At 43.7% G+C, this 22,598-nt stretch overlaps 1 long non-coding RNA gene across 1 annotated transcript; it reads right to left on the reverse strand.

Annotated features, from left to right (window-relative positions):
• Positions 1–4,579: 4,579 nt before the first annotated feature.
• Positions 4,580–22,071, reverse strand: LOC118077338 (uncharacterized). The gene is made up of 4 exons (XR_004691621.3): positions 18,655–22,071; positions 15,894–15,954; positions 10,767–10,886; positions 4,580–6,557 (listed from the first exon to the last, which is right to left on the reverse strand). It is a non-coding gene; the product is annotated as an uncharacterized LOC118077338 (long non-coding RNA).
• Positions 22,072–22,598: the final 527 nt, after the last annotated feature.

A 22,598-nucleotide genomic window follows, 5' to 3' on the forward strand; every position in this document is an offset into this window, starting at 1 on the left:
AAACTGGTGGGGGTGGGTGAAAAAAATTGCTATGATTGAAGTGTGTGAACAGTCACTGCAATCTGTTGATTACAAACAAGCCTGAAACAGTGTGTATTCTGGATCAACTCTGGAGCAGCTAATCAACTTATCAATATTTGTCACTGAAGAAGACCATATGGTCAAAATACACTTGGCAACTCAAAAGTGTTGCTTATCCATATCAGGTTGTTTAGTTATTCTCTTCTGTTTTTCAGTCCACGCTGTATATATATATATATATATATATATATATATATATGCAAATATGTAATTTTTACAAAACCACATGATATAAAACAAGAACATCTATAAATCACACATAATACAGTGGTACCTCGCAAGACGAAATTAATTCGTTCAACGAGTCATTTCGTAATGCGAAAATTTCATCTTGCGAAGCACGGTTTCCCATAGGAATGCATTGAAATTTAATTAATGCGTTCCTATGCGCAAAAAAGGCGCCAACTCACCTGCCATGGCTGGAAGTTTTAAAGGCTCTGGGGAGGGGGAAGCAGGAGGAGGCTCCCTCCCTCCTTCCCCAGCAGCCGGACCCTCGCGCCCAACCAGACAGCCAACCCGTTCACGCGCAGGCAAGCAGGCTGTCTGGTTAGCCTATCCCGTTCGCGCTCTCCCGTTCGCACGCAGCTCTCCCGTGCACGGCAGCTTAAGGTGAGGGTGAGGGGGGATCCGGCTGCTGCTCGGCTGTCGGCGGCCGTTTCGGTGCAGTGGCGCCAATCGCCATGGCCCTGCGGAAGCCGGGCGATGGCAGCGGCAGAAGCGCGAGGCGGGCAGGCTCCCCGGAGGAGGCTCGGTCTGACTTCCTCCTCCTCGTGGCGCCCTGCTTCATCTTGCGAAGTTTTATATGGCACGGCCATAGAAAACTTCGTCTAGCGAGTCTGCCAAAAAAATCGCAAAACGTTTTCGTTTTGTGATTTTTCCGTTGCGCGAGGCGTTCGTCTAGCGAGGTACCACTGTACAGAATTGTGCAACTATCACACATGAATATTTATCAAACTTTGATTTAAATTCTTTACCCAGTGCTTAGCCTTATTCCTATACTAAAAGCAGGTTCCCATACTATTGATTATTGTACCTTTACAATGCTTCTACATTAATATAGAGTCCACACTATTTCCTGATACTCTGAACTCCCTATTGACGTATTAAGCTATGAGATTTTTTCCTTGTTATTTAATATCATTGTAAGTTTTAAAACGTACATTTGTTCCCATGTATTTTTTTCTATTCAAGTCTATTTTACCAGGTATAATTGTTATTTCAATACTTGGGTATACAAAATTCTGGCTATTCTTAGAATGTATAGCCCCCAGAACCACTGTGATGATGCTATACTCACTTAAATTTAACGGGCAAACAACAACAATGTGCATGGGGATTTGTACATGTTATTATGTTCTTTACCATTTTCCAAAGAATTTGCACTACAGTCGTAACTTGGAGGTAGAACGGAATCTGTTCCAGAAGTCCGTTCGAGTTCCAAAACATTCGGAAACCTCCTGCAGCCAATCAGAAGCCGCGGAAGCCCCGTCAGACGTTTGTGTTCCAAAAGAACGTACACAAACCGGAAGAATCACCTCTGATTCCAGGGCGTTCGACAACCAAGGCACGACTGTATATGAGACTCTTAATCTCAGTCATAGGTTCGAGCCCCATGATGCGCAAAAGATTCCTGCATTGCGAGGGGTTGAACTAGATGACCAAATTTACAATTCTATGTTTCTATGATCACACATCCACCATAAATTGGGGGGGGGGCTCATTCATCTTCAGTTATCTTCTTCCAACAATTGCCCTCCTCCACACCCCCAGTTGTTTTAGCTTTCCATATAGTCTAGAACCATTGTATGGCAATCTAATAAGAATTATCCCTATTTGAAACTACAGAAAGGTTGAGCGTATGCTAGAAAGAAGGAAGGGATGTTTGCTGGGGAGAACTTGTGGCTCCCCACCCCTAATGTACAACAATGCATTGAGCAAGACTTGCCATTCTTCTGACTGCCGTACATGGTGTCTCCATGCTGAGTGGTCGGGAATTATTTTGGTTCCCCACTGAGAAACCCCACCCCACCCACATCTGGGCTTGGGGCTCCATAGGGTAAAGGGTGTGGCTTTGGGGAGTAGAGGTAGCTTGAGATTCCCCTTGTAGAAAGAAAGCAGCTTCTCCTGGAAACCCTTTGCCGAGTAGGTCACAGGAAGCCTTTTTCCTGGCCGTTTCGTACGAAATAAATAAAATCCTGAACGTCATTTGTACTCAGAAATCAAAAGGTCTGAGTACCAGGCTCGCCATGAGCGCTAGCAGGAGGGGCGGGGGAACCCTGAAAAATCCAGAGAGAGAAAAACTGTGTGTGACATCTAGTCGCGTGTGTTTTGAATTACTGTGCATTAATCAAATGTTTTGTGAACCATTTTAAGTAAGTGGAAGAGACTAGTGGAATGAAACAATATAATCCAGTACAGTGAAAACATGCATGCCCTAAGGCAGAAAAACTTGTAGTTTTCTTTGCTATAACATAGTCAAAAGAGGAGGGGGGTTGTTGATTTTTTACGCGCACATTCATGTGATTGACTAGGGGGCATTTGAGAAGGCAACGAGTCAGGCACAAAAACGTTAGGATAACAGACAGCTTCTTTCAATATTGGAAAAGATATCACCAATATGGCATCAATGAAAATTGCTCTATGACAATGGACACATAAAGATACCAAATGATAGCGATTCTAATGCTGTGAGATACATTTCTTGCTTGATTTTTTATGCGTCCCACCATAGGTTGTTGGACTCTATTATGCTGACTGGGGCAGATGTGAGCTGGAGTTCAACAACATCTGGAAGGCCACAGGTTCCATGTCCCTGGTAAACAAAAATGAAATGTGTGAGAGATATACATTATGTTTGTTTTGTTTCGTTGTGGGTGTATTTTCATGTACTTCTTTTAGGCAAAGTCATTTCTTGAGGCAAATAGTTAAGCCAGTGTTTCTAACAGCTTTTGAGATCTGCAAGAGTAGCTGCATAAAACCTCTTGCCATTTTCGAGGTGGTGGCGTATGGAGAAACATTTGTAAACACAGGAAAGTGTACCTGCAACAATCCTGTGATTTGTCAACATCATGACAATCCCAATAAGTTGGATTTTACTGCAGCCTAGTAGAAATGGCTAAGGAATTTAATGTTTTCCCATTTTGATAAAAAACTGGCCCGATCCACACCTCCTAGACAAAAGTGCAGACCAGAACTTACTTATCCACAAGTTTTCATGCTTCACAAAAAAGGTGCAATTTTAGCTCAAAAATGTCAACATAGAGCTCAAAATGTAGAAAGAAAATACAATTTAAAATGCCTATTAATATGTGTATTTAAACATTCCTTTTCAAATTTTTTTACATAAAAATGTGTAGATTAATGTGGAAATGAGACAGAATGCATTTATGGATGAACACATGCATTTTGTCCCATTTCTGCATTTGATATGAAGGGGTTTTGTGTTTTTAAAAAGGATTACTTATGGGGTGGTCTGAGCATGGGTTGCCTTCTTTATTATTTTTCTTTCCTTAAGCAAACAATCAAAATTCCAAAATCATACAATTTATAACATATGTAGAAAACATATTGTACTATGGACAGAAGCAAACTAAGATATGATTAAGTTGACAGAATCCTATTTTGGATCCTTGCAGCAGCAGAAAGGGGAAATCTAACAAAGGTTTCTGTTCTTATTTTGTTTGTTCCAAACAAACACCATTCAAACAAACACCATTCAAAAGTCCTTCCTTGATATTTTACTAGGAGTAAGCAATCTAGACTTGCCATACATTAGGAAAATTCTTGGCGGGTCCTGGTTTTCAGGTGTAATAATGGCGTCAGGGTGGAATTTTGCCAGATTGGCAAAATGTCAGGGAAAACCTGGGTGTATGTCAACTCAATGGGGGGGGGGGAACAGCTTCAAAAGCTTAAAATCACTATTTTGTGGGGAGGTTTCCCCAAGAAATTTCAACACTTTTGTGGTCTTCCTTAAAAAAAGCACATTTGCGGGTGTCATGAATTTTACTTTTTTGAAATATGGCAACCCTAAAGCAATCTGTTTCACTCCTCACTATAAAAGTTGCATAGAAAAAGAACACGTATTCATGTTTCTTTTGCTCCATCTCTGCAGGGCTATCACTTCTGGGGCACCTCGAAAGTAGACAGTGGCACCTGCGTCTGGTAAAAATGCATCCTGGAAATGATGCCCAGGCTACACACTTCAGCAGTGACTGCAGATGTGTCCCTCTGCTCACATCCACATGTGGGTGTTGTTGCGTGCCTAGGCCCCCCAGAAAATTCCCCCCAATAACTCAGACAGACACATCATTTTAGGTTTTGTTTTTGGCATAATTTTGGCCACAACTTTATTTAAATTACAAATTTTAAATTGAGTGTTGGCCTTAGGCTTTGGTTAGTCTTCTGCCCCACGGTGGGACAGGACCAGCTCTGGCTTTCCTACGATAGGAAAGTCAAGTAAACACTCCATGGGGGAGGAGACAGCTGAGTCCAGGCCATCTCCCCTCCACCAGAAATGTTCCCCAAGGCTCGTGCTCTGTATTGGCCCCAGCCCCGCACCATTGCGGGGGTGTAAGGACGAGAGCCCCGGAGCCCCAGGATTCCTTTAACGGAATACTTCTATAAGAGCATCACTGAGGGGCATGCACCTCCATGCGATACCCCTCCCAAATTTATCAACCAAAGCATAACCGCCAACCTAACAAGTTGTGACTATTTGCTGAGCAGTAGGCAAAAACCAAATGGCCACAACCAATCAGCCAAATGGCCAAATTCCTACTGGAGGCGGCCCCACAGGGCAAAGCAAGGTCACTCTAAACCTGCCAAGGAAAGGAGGTGGGCGGGAGGGAGATTCAATCACCTAGCAAAAGTGAAACTGGAAGCTAAAACGCTGAGTCTTAAGCACTCGCCCTGTCAATCAAAAAACTGATACATGCATTTTACCCCAGCAACACTCAGCCCTCCAATTACGTTATCTCCCTTACTTTTAGACCCACCCTTTAACACACACACAGGCTTTTTCTGCTGGGCCCTTCCGCAACACTCATTATTCCCTAAGAGGTTAATGAGCTCTAACACGTCACCAGCAGACAACAGAGAGAGCAGTGAGCAAGCAGAAAAGAGGTGCTGGAGAAAAGAGCTGTGTGTGTCACGTGGCCTGCTCTGCCCCTCCTAAGCTATCCTACTGCCCCCAGGCACAGTGAAGGATGCTGTGCCATTAGCAGCATTGCTGATGTAAAAGTCAACTGCTTGTCCAATCACCTTCTGTATGTGGGATGGGATGGGTGGGTGGGTTGCCATCTTGACCTTTGCACCAGGCAGCAAAATGTCTTGAGCCACCTCTTCTTACCCCTGAGGGTCAGAGCACAGAAACTCTAAAGGACAAACCTTCTGACACAGACAGTGAACAAATGCTGTGAGGATGCAACAGGTCCTTTCCAACTTCCTGACGGGGCCTTAAAGCAATAAGGAGAAGCTTGTGGCTGTGTTAATGTATTTGCTCTCCATGAAAATATGTAGCACTTTCCCCGTTTCCCTTGAGCCATCTCACACTTCGGGCTCATCTGTCTTAAAGGCAGCATTATCTGTGATCTACCACAGCCCCATCTTTCTCAGCTGTGTATATTTTTAGGACTACATGGAAGTAAGCCATTTCTACGTGCAGGCTTTTTGTGTGTTGATTATTATCCTGCTAAGTTAGCCTGGCGTATTCCTCCCCCTGCCCCCGTCAAACAGGAACACGCTGTTCATGCACACACACTCCTTCCTTTGCTTGTGTTTGTCTTGTAAAGTCCAATTTTCTCTAACTGCATCTTGCCACGCACTGCAAACCACATTTGTGTCCCATTTAAACTTTGAAACCACAATAGATGCAGAGGAACAAGAGGAACCACACACCCTGCCTTTTTTGACAACACTCCCACACATGAATAATTAGAAGCACATTAAAATACTACACACACACATCGAAAGAACGAGACAGCTGCTCTGCCTCGTGCTCCCTGTCTCAACCTCTTCCACTTTCAATTCTACCCAAAATCGCCTGGAACAGTAAACAGGGTAGGGGAAACTTAATACAAACAATCTGCGGCACAACAGGAATAAATATCCTAATAAAGATTTCCTGACAAGTGTACGCAGTCAGGAGCGTTCGGGAAGGCTTTGTTTTAATTAGCCAATGTTCACCGTACACTTGCCTTAGGAGTGTGTACCTCACTTTCTCTCCTTATTCCAAACAGACAAATAGTGGGACCCTGCCTTCGTGGCAAGGCAGGTGAGAAGAGTAGATAGAAGGAAGAGGTCTCTGTCGACTGCTTTCAAACCTCCGAGCTAGGATTGTTGGCCTTTCAGTGGGAAAGCTGCATAGTGTTTCCATATGCCCCAAATTGGCTTGGATAATACAGAAATGAAGCGTCTTGTCCAAGGTCCAGAACATCCGCCTTTCTGGATGGATATGTGCCTGATGAAACAGGGAGTGGCTGTGGAGAAAAGAGGCATTTTATGGACAAGTCTCAAAACAGCAGTGTGTATCATTTCAATGGATTGAGGGCAAATCAGAAAAAGACTGTTCTTTTCTGGCAGGAATTGTAAATAGTGGCATTCCAGGTTGGTCTAGCACAAATAAGAGTGTCGGGGGTTCTAGGAACCCCTGAATAAATCTTAAACTATATCCAGTGGCAGAGTTTGGTCTCTCAACCTCAACAGCACCCTGTGCAGTGCTAAAATTTGGCACCCCCTGCCCCCTGTTCTACAGCATTGTTGTAGCACCCCCTGCAGTGCGGCACACAGTGTGGTCCAACCGGTTGTGCTACGCTAAAACAGTCTCTGCTCTATCTGTTGGAAGTGCAACAGCAGGGGTCATTCAGTTAGTACCTTAAGGGTTAATTTTGTTGACAGCCAACCAAGAGGTAGTGGTGGAGGTATTATCTGGTAACCTGGCAAAACGGCATGAGTATTACTGACATAACATGCTGTGGTTGGCGGTGCAGTTCTGAGGCTGTTTTCATGCATTGTCGAATATTACCCTGCTTTGAACTAGGCCAACCTGCTTACCAAATAGTTACATGAACGCTGCAGTACTTTACGTTGGTAAAAGCTGATGATAAATGAACTTCTTCCTCTCTTTACCTCCCCTTCCATTGCTCTCTGGTGCACCACTCTCAGCAAGATGTTTTGGCCTACTCCAGCTGTTTAGCCAGGCGGGTTATTTTCCAGAGGAGATGCTGATCCAGTTTATGAAAACAGCATGTTCTATTTGTTATTTACTCAACACGCTGAGTGCTAGGTCCTTTTCTAACTGTTCTCCAGGCCTTCATTCTAGGAAAATTTTGCTGCTGTTGTTGGCACCCACCTGCAGGGCCGGTGCTAGGGGTTTTTTGCGCCCTAGGCGAGATCACCTTCTGGCGCCCACCCCCCATTAATATAAATAAATAAATAAATAAATAAATAAAAATAGAAAATAGAAAAAATTAATAGAAAAACAGAAAAAATAGAAAAAGGAAAAGGAAAAAAATAAAAAAGTAGAAAAATAAAAATAAAAAATAAAAATAAAATAAAAAACAGCTAAGAGGCTGTAGTCCAAAGGAAAGCAGAGCAATACATTTAGCACCAATGTGGCTGCAGGAGTTGAAGGAGGCGTACGAGACACCATCCAACCATCTTAGGGACTCTGCTCCAGATTTGTGTAGGGTTTACTCCATAGCCTTTTGTTCTCCCAAAGATATCCCAATCTTTGATAAATGAACTTCTTCCTCTCTTTACCTCCCCTTCCATTGCTCTCTGGTGCACCACAAGGCAATGGAGGTTGAGGATCAGAGTTTTCCTTCTCCTAGAAGGTAAAGGTAAAGGTAAAGGGACCCCTGACCATTAGGTCCAGTCGTGACCGACTCTGGGGTTGCAGCGCTCATCTCACATTATTGGCCGAGGGAGCCGGCGTACAGCTTCCAGGTCATGACAAAGCCGCTTCTGGCGAACCAGAGCAGCACACGGAAACGCCGTTTACCTTCCCGCCGTAGCAGTACCTATTTATCTACTTGCAATTTGACGTGCTTTCGAACTGCTAGCTTGGCAGGAGCTGGGGGGACCGAGCAACGGGAGCTCACCCTGTCGTGGGGATTCGAACTGCCAACCTTCTGATTGGCAAGCCCTAGGCTCTGTGGTTTAACCCACAGCACCACCTGCACCCTGATGGCTACCTTACCAGGGTCTATTTCTTTGAACTCTGTAAGAACGGCAGCCTCTCTAGGAATGTCAGCTAAGAGCCCGTCTCTGAACTAATTGCAAAAGGGGCTCAGGGAGAGTGGTATAAATGGGAAGGGAACAATAAACTCTGATGTAAGAGAAAAACACTCAAAGTAGAAATGTGAATGTTTGTGAGCAATTTTTGAGAACTCGTCCCTAATGTGCTGTTTTGCTTCCAACTGAAAACTGTCCTTTATAAAGTAAATATGCGGGTCACAGAAAGAGTAAAATTGCACCCCTTAGGGTTATTTTGGCCCTTCACAAAAGTGTGTTTTCTCCAGGTTCTAATGAATTGTCTTGAGGGGTTAGATCAGGGCAGTCTCATGCAGGTCGCGCGCCCTGGTGCTGAGGGGTGGAGATCGCTCCGGCGCCCCCGCCCTCGCAGGGCGCAGCATGGTTTCGCGCCCGGCCTACTGGCCCGGCACCCTGGTGCACCGCGCCACCGGGGGTCTACCTAGAGCCGGCCCTGGGTTAGATTCTCCAAGAAGCAAAACTATAAAAGAAACACCTTTGCTCTTTAATTAGACTAAAGGGTTTTGCTGGATATAGGAATCTGACTTTCACTGAACAGAATGACTTTTAATACACCTTTATATGCATTGTATGTTTGAATAGGTAGCTAAGTTGGGGGGGGGGCAGCAGGAGAGAGAATCCAGAAGGAACCTCATTTGGTTTAAAAAGGCTCAATTAGTCACCAGGTTCAAGTGCCTTGACAGCAAGATGCAAGTTAATTAGCCCGGGCTGCTGTGTTTTCATCTGCTTGTGAAACAGCCCATCACATCTGGGGGGGAGCTACCTCCCCCCACCACAAACCTTACCATGTAAGCGCCTTCGGTTGTGAGCCTGAATGTGGTTATTAGCCATCCATAAAACAAATCAGCCTAATAAAACAATGCGACATTGTAGCCCTGAGCAATTCAAATAGCTCATTCTTCAGGAGTAAAAAGGAGCTGGTAAGTAGGTTAAGGAAATGTTTTACCAGGGGGGTATATTTCGAGAAACCTCTATGCAAGGACCAGATCTGAAGACATTTTTAATGATGCTCTTCAATATTAAAAGCAAAAGTATCCCAAGAAGTATAGGGCATATTGTAAACAGAATGCAGCCATGTTCATCCGAGTGGTAATCAGACGTGAATACCACTTAAATAAGGAAAGCAGACAGACTTCTACTACTGTAATTGGATTTGAATATACACAATAATAAGAAGAAGAAATTGTGTGTTAACCACCCTGTTAAGGGCACAGTCCAGCCATATTGAAACATTTTGTAGCACAATTCTATGAATATTTGCTCAGAGGTAAGTCTTTGCTTTCCCCCCATTTAATTATGAATATATCCAGAAATGGATCCTTAAAGCTTTCTGAGAACTTACCCCAACCCAAATGAAATCAGAAGCGGTACGACAACCAGATATTTACTTGCATTGCATTTACGACCAATTCATATCCAACAATGTGTGTGCACAAACACATGCACCAGTATGTTTTTCATGTATGTAGTTATGTTGGTGTTGTTTTCCATTGTTATATATATATATATATATATATATATATATATATATATATATATATAATTCTGGAGTCAGTTTAAGTCACTCTGAAAATAGCACAAAATATATGAATCAGTAAAAATGAAATAAAAATGAAGCAAAATCAAATAAACTGTTATGGCAGTAAGTGTTCAGTCTCCTGTAATTTTACAGGTAATTTTACAGTAATTTTACAGGTTTAAGCTTGGGGCTGCCATTCGCATTTGTCTGGTGCCAACGAATGCCAGACTGGAAGAAGCTGCCGAGATTCTTGTTTAAAAGTTAGGTGTGATCTCAGATGAAAAGCCATTTCAATGTTTGCTTGACTGCCATGTTAAGAAGAAACAGCACCCACACACATACACATCGGGCCCATTCTGAGCTGGCCGTTTTCCAGTCATGGCATCCACACCTGATATCCTCAGGGAGCTGGCAGCCCCAGGACTGTCACCTGCTTTGGGTTCTCCTTTCATTTAAATTTTTCCAGCCTGGCATTTGAAGCAACATTGGGTGGCAATGTCAAGTTCTCATTTATATTTCCCACAATTGCGCACCAAGGCCCACTGTTGCTGACACCATCCTTCAGGGTCTACCAATTGGTAGAAGAAGGCCACCAGAAAGCCCGCTTGGAGCTGGCCCTATGTTATAACCGCCAATTCAAAGGAGCCGAAATCTGACTCACAGAATTCTGGGAACACAAAAGGAGTGCCCCAATCCTATTGGCCGAAGGGGAAGAGTCAAACTGCTTGTTTTAAAGAAAGCCAAGCTAGAAAACCACTCAGGTTTGTGGAAAGTCCTAAGAAGATGAGCTCTCCTTTTTCCGACATCAGTCAGCCAAATTATTCTTGGAAGCCCATATCCAGAACCTGAAGGAAATAGCCAAAAGGCTGGTCCAAATAAACCATTCCCATCCTACCTCACAGATATGCGAATTGACTTGCTGTTGTCTCCATTTGGAACGAGGGCCAAACAGCCTTTTATTTCACATTGTAGCTTTGAAGCACACATTCTCATCGTGGACAAAACTGTGATGTCTCTATGGCAAACAGAAAATGATCAAATGGGAAAATCAGGTTCTCACAGTGACTTTTGTTTTTATCGTTACAAAATCGGTGGAAATGAAGCAGGTAGAAAAAAGCAATCGGCATAGCAATACTTAAGCTCAAACCATGAATAGGGGGACTGTGTACAACAGCCACACTTTTTCCACCTCCGCCCTTCCATTGTAGAGCAGGAAGATCTGAAAGGAGGGTGAAGCTTTGACTGCATACTACTTAATGCACATATAAGAGCCAGTGTAGTATAGTGGTTAGAGTATCAGACTAGGAGACCTGGGAGGCCAGGGTTCAAATCCCCACTCAGCCATGAAGCTCACTGGGTAATCTTGAGCCAGTCACTAGCCAGTCAGCCTAACCTACCTCACAGGGTTATTGTTGGGGGATTAAATGAGTAGAACCATGTACACTACCATGAGCTCTTTGGAGAAAAAGGTGAGGTATAAATGTAATAAAGAAATTAATTAAAGCACACCCACACACCCAAAGAATCCCGCGAACTGTGATTTAACAGTGCTGGGAATTATAGCTCCATGAGGAGTAGACTACAGTTCCCACCATTCTTTGGGAAGGCTTCAAGTGTATACAGTCCTTGTTCAGCTGAATGTTCAATCCTCACCACTATCAGAAATCTAGATCATGCAGAATTCAGCTGAACATGCTTACAATCCCTCTTCCAGACCTTCTCATATGGTAAAAGGAGCAAGACTGGAAATTTTTAGCCTTAACCCAGCAGCTGATGGAGGGGTGGAGGAAGCCGCTCAGGCACCCGAGGGCATGTACCCGGGGGCGGGGTGTCACCACGCAGCGCGCATGTGCGGTGTTACATGCAGCGCGCATGCGCGCTACACACATGCGCGCTACGCGGCGGCGGCAAACCGCTCCAGTGCCGCGTAGGGACAGCACCAGGACCCTCCACCCGCAGCTGCAGCCATGAACGGAGGATCCTGGCACCATACACACGGTGCTGAAGCAGCGCTGTTCGGCTTGGGAGTCATGGGGGGCGCGCCGAGTGTCACCCTCCTCCAGGGTGGCAACCGGGGCAGCCCGCCCTCATTGCCCCCCCCCCGCTCACAAGGCCTGGATGATAGCTTGTTTTCAACATCATTCACCAGCTAAACTTTGTGATATACCGATATATTACAATGTCTGAAGTAAGGATGGATCCATGTAGAGGCATTGGCGGGCTTCATGGTTTTCCCTGCATCGTGATTTTTTGCTAGTGCCTGCTCTTGTGATTCGCTGACCCCCTGAGCCAGCAGAGTTAACAGGGGCTGCAGAAACCCAGAGAAGCATTGGCTGGCTTCATCTTTCCCCCCATTTTATTTTTTTAATTTTTGCACAGCACACACATACATAATGATTTGCGATCATTTTGGAAATTTTGAAACCGATATCGCATTATGGACTTCAAACTGCTTTTGAGCCCAATTGAGCTCAATTGACCTCCATCTGGCTGAGTTGCTGCAGCCTATTTGGACAGAGAGGTGGAGGTGTGTTATGGAAGCAAGGTTGGCGCAGTGCAAATGTCCTGGCAGGAGCACTGGATTAGGTCCACTGGGGTGTTTGCATCATGCTGACTTCACTGCCACTACGTCCCTCTCCCATCTTCAGCAGTTCAGTTGGACAGAGGCTAAGAGAGCAGCGTAGCCCCACCACAATGTCCGCTGCTGTCCATGCCCTTTCTCTGTGCATAAGGCTTAAGAACACCTAAAGAGGATTTGTGTTTTTGGGATTGCCGGGCAGGTAGTGGCTCACCCATATAATAAACACAGTGTCTGGGATGCGAGCTGGATCTGCTGTTTCCCAGAGAGCATGAACTTTGGAAGGAGTACAAAGGAGCCTGGTATACAATGGAGGCTATCGTGGGTTGTTTGACGAAAACGCGAACTTTCACTTGCATATGTGTTGCTCATATAATTATCCACGAAGGCCCTACTTTATTTCCCCCAACAGTAGGATTCAAACAGTGTTTGAAGTCAGCAAATAACAGTCTTGGGGTTCATAAATTTGAGGTGGGGTAATGGGTCATAAAGCCGAACCGTACATTTGGCCAAGGGCTGCAAAAGCTATTTTGAAAGATTTACTGTACAGTTGCATATTTACTGTCTTCGGCTATATTTTTCTCCTCAGGAATCACGGAAGAATAATCATAGAGCTGGCAGGGCCCAGTGGATTATCTAATCCAATCCTTGCCTGGTTCCAAGATATGATATCCTAATCCTAAAAAGAGTCCTATTAATTTCCCTCATGAAACATTTGAGGGAAGAAATTCTGGAACCTTCCACTGGAGTTTTTTTTTCCCCTCTCCCTACTGGTGAACTAATATTTGAGCGGAAAGCATACTTACTTGACAGACTAAGGGTGAAATCCAAACTCTCACTGGGATGGAGGGGGTTTGGACTGGGTAGAGGTGTCCCAATCCAACCTCTACCCACAGGGGAGTAACAGTGTCACCCCACTGCCACGGAATCCACCTGCTAAATGTGCAAGTGAGCAGCTGGATGTTCTGCCGGTGGATCCCCTCAGGCAGCTGCCGACAGACAGCCCCCACAAAAGCAGTCAATTCCCAAGGAACAAGGAAGTATTCGCCTGCTAGTGGAAGGAGGAAGCCAGTCTAAATTTTCTAGGGAGGGGGTTCCAATGTCTGGAAGCAGCCATTGAGAAGGTCCTGTACCGTGTCCCCACCAAGCATCCCTGCTGTGAGGGTGGTGGGACCAAGATAAGGGCCACCCCTGAAGATCTCAAAACCCAGGCAGGCTTTTACAGGACCGCCTCTTCTGGTATGCCCTGCGGAGGACCTTAAGGTCCACAAACAACAATATTCTGGAGATCCCTAGCCATAAGGTGGCTAGATTGGCCTCAACTAGGGCCAGGGCCTTTTCAGTATTGGCCCCAACTTGGTGGAACGCTCTTTCACAGGAGACCAGGGCCCTGCGGGATTTGTCATATTTCCGCAGGGCCTGCAAGACAGAGCTGTTCCACCTGGCCTTTGGGTTGGATTCAGTCTGACCCCTGTGTTTTCCTCCCTCATGGTTTGGATTTATGGACTACTTAAAATGAGGCTGCATTTTAAATTTAAATTTTAATATTGTATTTTAATCTGTATTTTAATTAATTGTTTTCTTTTCTTTTATGTCTTATTGTAATTTTATTGGTGTTAGCCGCCCAGAGCCTGGTTTTGACTGGGGAGGGCGGGGTATAAATAAAAATTTATTATTATTATTATTATTATTATTATTATTAAGATACCTTGAACTTGAGCCGTGTCGGGCTTTATAGGGGATAACCAGCACTTTGATTTGTGCCCTGAAACAGACCAGTAGCCAATGGAGTTGTTCTAGCAAGGGAGCCATATGTTTTTTATAAACAGCCCTGATCAACAATCTCTTCCTCTGCTCATCCTCCACCCATTATAAAATTCTCTGTGCTGTGCCAGGGGAGATGAAGGCATCGTGGATCAGGCTTGTTGTACTAAATCAAATTTCCCCAGAGGTTGCTATAATTTGTAAATAGCTAACATGAAGTCAAGTTCTGCCAGAAAACATTTGCATTCTTGGGAAGTCCAAACAGCAAAACAGCAACTTGTAAAACCTTTTCTCGGGACTTGACGATCTAAGGGGAGAATGTACTTTCATACGAATAGATAAGATACTAGAAAATGAGCATTTATCATTATTTCCATGTAAATATTCCAGCCAGTGGGGTTTCTAATAAAGCACATTTGTGGCTAGCTGGAATGAAACTAGGAAGCCTTGCTGCACATACCAAGAAACACACATAATCTTAGACTAATGGGAAAGTATTTTGGATGTTGCCTAGTTTGTGGTCGATTTCTGGTTTATAACAGAATTCAAAGACATTGAATATACTTATGAAGTAGTTTCTTGCCATCCCTGCTCCGGAAAAAAAATGCTTAATTAAAAGCAAGACACACTCATACAGAGAGACAGGTTTTTTGTGTGTACAGTTCACACCTGCAGACTCTGTGACCCTGTACATCAAATGTAGTCATCTAGTCATCCACTGTAGCCTCCTGAGCACATGACAAAACCTTTTCCTACCCTCAATTTTTTGCAGTTGCAGTCAGGCAATTAAAAACACCAACAAGACGCTCATCAAGCTCATCGTTAGCTAGCATTCATGGCTTGTGAAAACCTTGTACCCGACTGAGCAACGTATATCAGACTACATGCAGAATTGCCTTAAGAGGACAATCCTATATGTGTCTACTCAGTGGTATAAGCCCCTTTGAATTCAATAGGACTTGCTCCTACACAAGTGTTTCTAGGAACTGCAACATTTGTGCGCCATGAAGAAACTGACTGAAGGCCATCTAGCAAGCTTCATGCCTGAGTGGGAATGTGAACATGAGTGTTCCATCTTCCTCCTCCTCTGTCTCAGTGTTGCCCCTGTAGATTATTTATTTATTTATTTATTTATTTATTTATTTATTTATTTATTTATTTATTTTCTACCCCACCCGTCTGGTGGCTTTCAACGGAACATTAAAAACAGAAAAATTCCTTCAGTAGCACCTGAAAGACCAACTAAGTTTTTATTTTGGTATGAGCTTTCGTGTGCATGCACACTTCTTCAGATACACTTGAAACAGAAGTGTCAGACCCTTATGTATATACAGAGGGTGGGTGGTGGGTGGGAATGGGTGATGGGCTGATGGGAGTGGTAAACCTGTAGATGGCTGTTAACGACTGTTGATGACTGCAATTGGTCCTGCGGGGGGAAAGCAAGGGCTGAGGCGCTAAAGAAAGTTTGATCATAAGGGTCTGACACTTCTGTTTCAAGTGTATCTGAAGAAGTGCGCATGCACACGAAAGCTCATACCAAAATAAAAACTTAGTTGGTCTTTCGGGTGCTACTGAAGGAATTTTTTTATTTTGCTTCGACTCAGACCAACACGGCTACCTACCTGTAATTAAAAACAGAATAAAACTTCAAACATTAAAAACTTCCCTAAACAGGGCTACCTTCAGATGTCTTCTAAAAGTCGGATAGATGTTTATTTCCTTGACATCTGACACTTCTTCCCTGAAATAATAATAATAATTTATTTATTTATTTATTTATACCCTGCCCATCTGGCTGGGTCCCCACAGCCACTCTGGGCGGCTTCCAACAGATATAAAAACATAATCAAACATCAAACATTAAAAACTTCCCTAAACGGGGCTGCTTTCAGATGTTTTCTAAAAGTGAGATACAGTGGTACCTCTACTTACGAATTTAATGCGTTCCGAACGCACCTTCGTAAGTAAAAAAAAAAATGCAAGTAGAATCCCATAGGAATGCATTGGGAGAAAAAAAATTGTAAGTCGAAGCAACCCTATCTAAAAATTCATAAGTAGAAAAAATCCTATCTAAACCGCATCCAAGATGGCGGACGGAGCTCCATTTGTAAGTAGAAACATTCGTAAGTAGAGTTATTCGTAAGTAGAGGTACCACTGTAGTTGTTTATTTCCTTGACATCTGACAGGAGGGTGTTCCACAAGGTGGGGGCACCACTACCGAGAAGGCCCTCTGCATGGTTCCCTGTAACCTCACTTCTCGCAGTGAGGAAACGACAGAAGGCTTGCTAGAACCCAGCAAGGAAGCAGAAGGGGAGAGAATTAGAATCAATGGGCTCTATCTGCCCTTGACTTTGGCTCTACCTCCTATTGGTCTCCCTGCCTTCTGATAGAGCTATCAGTCCCAATGAGCACCATCCACACTGGCTTCTGAGCCTGGACCTCATTCCCTAATGGTAACTTGCCAGTGCTGAGTGGGGCCATACAGATACAAAAGCATCTTCGCATCATCGTCTGCATTCCAGCCATGCGAAAGCCAAGAGGCTTCTACTTGTGGGACATTATTGCACAATTCATGTTTTGCCAGATGGGCACATGAAGGGGCTGAGGCTCACAGAGCTTCCCTGTTAAATTCGCTAGAGAGAACTCTGTGAGATCATTTCCTTTGTTTGCCTTGGCAAGAAGTTGTACCACTACATCCTTCCTGCTTGCTTGGGCAGCCTCTTCTTCTTTTTCATCATGCTTCTAAGCTGACCATGCATGAGCTCTCAGCTCAGACACCATTTTAGCACTTACATTTAGTACTTTTGTAATTTAATGGTTATAAACCTCCCTTCATTTTGCTGCTGAAGCTGATGCTTCAGTGCCTAGATTATGTAAGTAAATACAACTTTTATTTATTCACAAAACTGTGTGTGTGTGTGTGTGTGTGAATGTTGTTTATGAGGGGGAGAAAGGGGGTAATACCAAAATAAAAAGAAAATCCAGTCTGCTTTATTGTTTCTAGAAGGTTAAATCAACCTTATCTTAGCTTCCAGGTTTAAGCTACAAAGGATGGTACTCGTTGAGCTCACTAACATGAGCAAGGAAGGGCAATAACTAAACAATATATCCTCTCCGAGTGCCTAAATCCATTCCTACATCTATGTCCCTCCACATCTCTCCATTCAGACAAGCAAAAGGCACAAACACAGTTCAAAGTCACATTCCAGCAAGACAAAGGTCTGGAGTAAGGGATATGACAGGGTGTAGAATGGGAAGAGTACAAAGGACAGCAGGGCTGTCTTAAGTATATTTGGCGCCCTGGTGCCGTGGTGCGACGGATCCCTCCGGCGCCCTCACCCCGCCCTGTTTCCCAGTGCGGCGGGCGGGCGGAGCTGCGGAACATGACAGGCGAGTGGGCGCAGCTGCGCGGTGCCCCCCTGCACCACCCGACCTGGCCATAGGGCCGGCCCTGAAGGGCAGCATTATGAATCCTGGGGTGGGGGTCACATTCAGCTCATGGTCCTGAGGTTCTCCACCCCTGCCATAGGGATCTAATTGGAGATTGTGGAAAACAGGTTGCTGGACTAGGTGATCTGATAGAGCAGGGTTCTCCTTATGTTCACAGTTGCTTCCCTGTGGCCTGATCCAGTTTTCAAGTTACAGGCTCCTGATTACTTTTGAAAGAATCAGAATGAAGATAATGCACCTCGACTCATGTCAGTTTACATGGCAAATATTTATAAATCTGAGACATTGCAATGAAAATAGAGAATCAAGCAATCATTGGTTTCTTACAAAGAATTTTTATTAATTTTGTTAAACATTATTTCAGTTACAAGCTCGTGCAAAGCAAAGCGCAGTTCAGAAGCAAGAAAAGTAATATTATGAGTGCTCTGCTCCCATGCAGTCAGTGATGGAGAATGCAACATTCGATGGACTTCAATAATGAAAGTGCAATGGGCATGTGGGGCAAATGAGAACATGGCGGGTATATAAGCAGGTATCACATTGCAAGCTGCTCAACATCCGCTAGGGCTGCTGCCCACACAGTGACCTTGTGTTTCTACTCTCTGTTAAAACACATGGTAGGTGCAATTGCAAAGGCTGTATGCTCCAGCAACTTGGGTGGTGCTATTCCACATATGCTTTTAGGGCATTTCTTGGGTAACAGCATTTAAACACACACACACACACACACACACACACACACACACACATTTTATAAAAGGGTAACAGCCAAGATTGAAATTGTTCAACATGCGGCATTCATCCATACATCCATACTGGAAGGAGAAAGAAAATTTGCCAAGAAAGAGGAAATGGGCACGCAGCTCGTTTATAGCAAACTGCAACTTTCCCCTCTTAATGAAAAACAAGCCTGCAAAAGTCTCTGTGTGTCCCATTCTTCTGCCAATGAACAATACACTCTTTTTCCCCCTCTTCTTTTGTAGGATTTACCTCAGGTCACTATGAAGAAAAACTGCAGGCCTGCTCCAATTTTCAGCCAAGTAAATGGAACCATTCCCTCTGACTTTAATCCATTTTGGATAGATTTCTTGTATAACCGACTTTGTCGTAGCAAAGAGAAGCACCATCCACAATTTCAGATTATTCTTTCTTCCTTTGCCTGTAAGATCTTCCAAGTTGAGAATTGTGTTTTTTTCCATTCTCTACACACACACATACACCGTAACAAAAAAACCCCCAAAACTCCTGCAGAATATTTCTTTGAATTATGATAAAAGGAGAAAAGAAATGAAAAGTGTGAGAGGCATTCTAGAGACTCATCATGCAGCTGACATTTAAGAAAAATAAATACAGCCAGCAGCTGTTGTGAGTTGAACAAATCATATAACGACCATTACCTGAAAATAATTTAACAAAAAATATTCCCGTTTCAATTAACTGAGCGGAGCACATTTGTTAAAACTGTCTTGTTTATCTTATTAAAATTTTGTCTTGCTTATCTGGGGAAAATTCAATAAATGCCCATCTAAATTAATATACAGTAACAGTTTATTTACAAAAAAATTGCAGGCAGTAAGTGAATGGCTGTGCAACTTGAAGCCCCACCACAGAAATAGAAAATATCAAGATGCTTAGTGGTTGTAAGTTGTACAGGCTACTCAAACCCATCAGCTATTGGAGTATTGGAGCCTCAGCTTCACGATCTGTCCTTCCAGTGAGCACTCAGGGCTGATCTCCTTCAGAATGGATAGGTTTGATCTTCTTGCAGTCCATGGGACTCTCAAGAGTTCTCCTCCAGCACCATAATTCAAAAGCATCAATCTTTTATATGCCTGTTGTCTTTGTCCATGGAGTTTTCTTGGCAGGGATACTGGAGTGGCTTGCCAGTTCCTTCTCCAGGTGGATCACGTTTAGTCAAAACTCTCCACTATGACCTGTCCATCTTGGGTGGCCCTGCATGGCATAGCTCATAGCTTCTCTGAGTTATTCAAGCCCCTTCGCCACGACAAGGCATTGATCCATGAAGGGTCCAGGTTGCTGGCGGGAATTTCAAAAAGTGGGTGGTGGATCTAAAATAGTGTCCTGGTATGGAGGGGTTACCAGCCTTGGACAAGCTTCCATAGGTCATCCGTGAGCAAAAGTCTGGTTCCACCCTGTGCTCCTTGGAACTCCCTCAACGGCTGAAAAATAGAAAAGGCTTTCCTTCTGGACTGGAGAGAAGGGAGATTAAATGTTGTTTAATTCAAGTTCTGCATCATTACAGACCTATCAGGACAAGTCGTCCCCCCCCCCCCCACAATAGTGGCAGGGAGATAGTGGCCAATCAGAATTCACACTCGTGGGGACAGGTGGAGGACATGGAAATTCAGACTTCATCCAATTACTAGGGGGAGGAGCTTGGTGGAAGCTGCCTTCGGTACTACACCTCGAGTCAATTACATTTTGTAAATTGTTTGGTGGAGGTTTCATTGCAATCAAGCTACATATAGATTCTGTTGAACAAATAAATAAAGTGCTAAATAAGTGTGTCTGCTTTCATCAGATACGGTGGAAGTTCCAGACTCCTTAAGTTTGCACTTTCACGATCCATTATGCATAGCGGTAGGGGGAGCTATTATGGGATGTATATTGGGTGGGAACCACTGGGGTTCCCCTGGAGGGGGTGGGTACTTACCTCGGGCTACTGCTGTGCCCTCTGATTCCTTGCAATGATGTTGCATTTGTTGCTCAGAGCAATGCTACCATTCAAAACATTTCTAGCCCGTCATTCATCAACAAGGAATGGCAGGGCAGCGGTGCAGTTTTTTAAACGCCACAATTAAATGCAGTGAGAACAACCAGTACAGCTAAAAACAGCAACAGGTAACCAGGAATCAGAACAAAGATGCTGTTTGATTCAACAGGGCCTTTTTATGTTCCTGAAGGACTCTTTTGTTTTTTAATATAAACTTTATTAATTTCTCTCTTTAAAAACATAAACACTCAACATACGCACACACTTTTACAGACAAAAAGAGCAATACTTTCTGAAGATCTAATCATATACTGTAACCAAAAATGCATTCACAAAAAAAACAAGAATAAAAAACAAAAAAAGACAAAAATTAGAAAAAGTAAAATCAATACAATACAATATACTTTATTCGACCGATAGTCAGAAAGAAAAAAACATTTCTCAATACAAATATATAAAAATATAAAACTGAAGGCATCAGAGGGATACATAAATGAAGTATGACCGCGCTTCTGAACCTCCTACAGGTAACCCACATCAAGGCATTCGATTATACGTTTCCAACACTTGAGCGCCAGGAAGAGGAATTTAGCCACCGAGAAGGGTATTTTCCCAGTGGGCTTGTTTAGCAAATATGCTGCCTGCCGTTCTTTTAGTCGGGAACTAAACTGAGATAAATATGGGGTTATAAGATATTGCCATAAATCATTATAAAAGGGACAACTCAGTAAAATGTGTTCTGTGGATTCTACCTCACCCAAGACACAATGGCACATTCTCTGACTGTATGGGACTCCTCCAAATCTTCCCCTCAAAACCGCCGAATCAAGAACATTCAGTCTGGCTGCAGTAAATAGTCTGCGGTATTCCATGTAGTGGATATCCGCCAGGTAACAGGCTGGTGCAGCCCGATACACTTGCTCCCCTAAAAACATCCCAGATTTCACGCGGGCTATGTCCTCCTGTCTAGCGATATTTACACAGCTCATCACTCACCTCTGAAATTTGCTGCTATAAGATGTGGTGATGGCCACAAACTTAGAGGTGTTGTATCCTTTAATGGAATTAGACAAATTTATAGAGGATAAAGCTCTCCATAGAAATTAGTTTTGATGATGGATGGATGCCACCTCTAGGATCGGACGCATTCTGCCCCTAAATGCTAATTGCTGGGAAGGATCAGCAGGAGAGGACTATTCTGCTTGTAGGCTTCCCAAGCCATCCCACTGGCCACTCTAGAAAACAGGGTGCTGGACTGGACAGGACTTTGGTCAAACCTTCTATTCTTAGGTCATCGTTTTGCATCTCTATGGGTTTTGCAGATGGTCACATACATTGTGCAGATCCAGATTCTGAAACGAAAATGCAATTAAACATCTGTTAGGAATTTCCTAATCCTATTGGATACAAATTTGGAACTGGGGAAGAGGTCGGTGGCTGCTTTCTCTTGAATTCTGCTCTATGTAGCCTTGAAAATGGATTTTTTAAAAAAGCAGTGAGTTAAAACACACCCAATTTTGGCTTCATGTGCTATTTCACTGAGCTGAAACAAGAAAGCAACTATAAAACATCCGATGTGTACAGTTAGAGTAAATGCCATTGCTTCATAATGTTGCTTAGCTGGTTAGATCAGGCATAGGCAAACTCGGCCCTCCAGATATTTTGAGACTACAATTCCCATAATCCCTGACCACTGGTCCTGTTAGCTAGGGATGATGGGAGTTGTAGTCCCAAAACATCTGGAGGGCTGAGTTTGCCTATGCCTGGGTTAGATTAACAGAGAGGAGGGGGGGAGAGAGAAATAGGCCGAAAACAAATGTTGCTGCTATTCATGGTTCAACAGTCGGGCATCCCCAAACTTCGGCCCTCCAGATGTTTTGGACTACAGTTCCCATCTTCCCCGACTACTGGTCCTGTTATCTAGGGATCATGGGAGTTGTCGGCCAAAACATCTGGAGGGCCGCAGTTTGGGGATGCCTGGTTCAACTCAATCCAACATGCTCTCTTCCAACATAGAATCATATAATTGCAGAGTTGATGGAATATGCAGAGATGGCGAAATTTACAGCAAGCTCAAAAGAGAAGGACAGCAAAGACTTTACAAAAGATTGGAATGTATTTATTTTATATACACAGAAATATTGTAAAGAACTAGCAGGTTTTGAGTAAACCCTTACAAATAACAAAATTGAATGTGGTA

The sequence above is a fragment of the Zootoca vivipara genome, chromosome 10, assembly GCF_965207765.1.
Source record: "Zootoca vivipara chromosome 10, rZooViv2.hap1.1, whole genome shotgun sequence".
Lineage (NCBI taxonomy): Eukaryota > Metazoa > Chordata > Lepidosauria > Squamata > Lacertidae > Zootoca > Zootoca vivipara.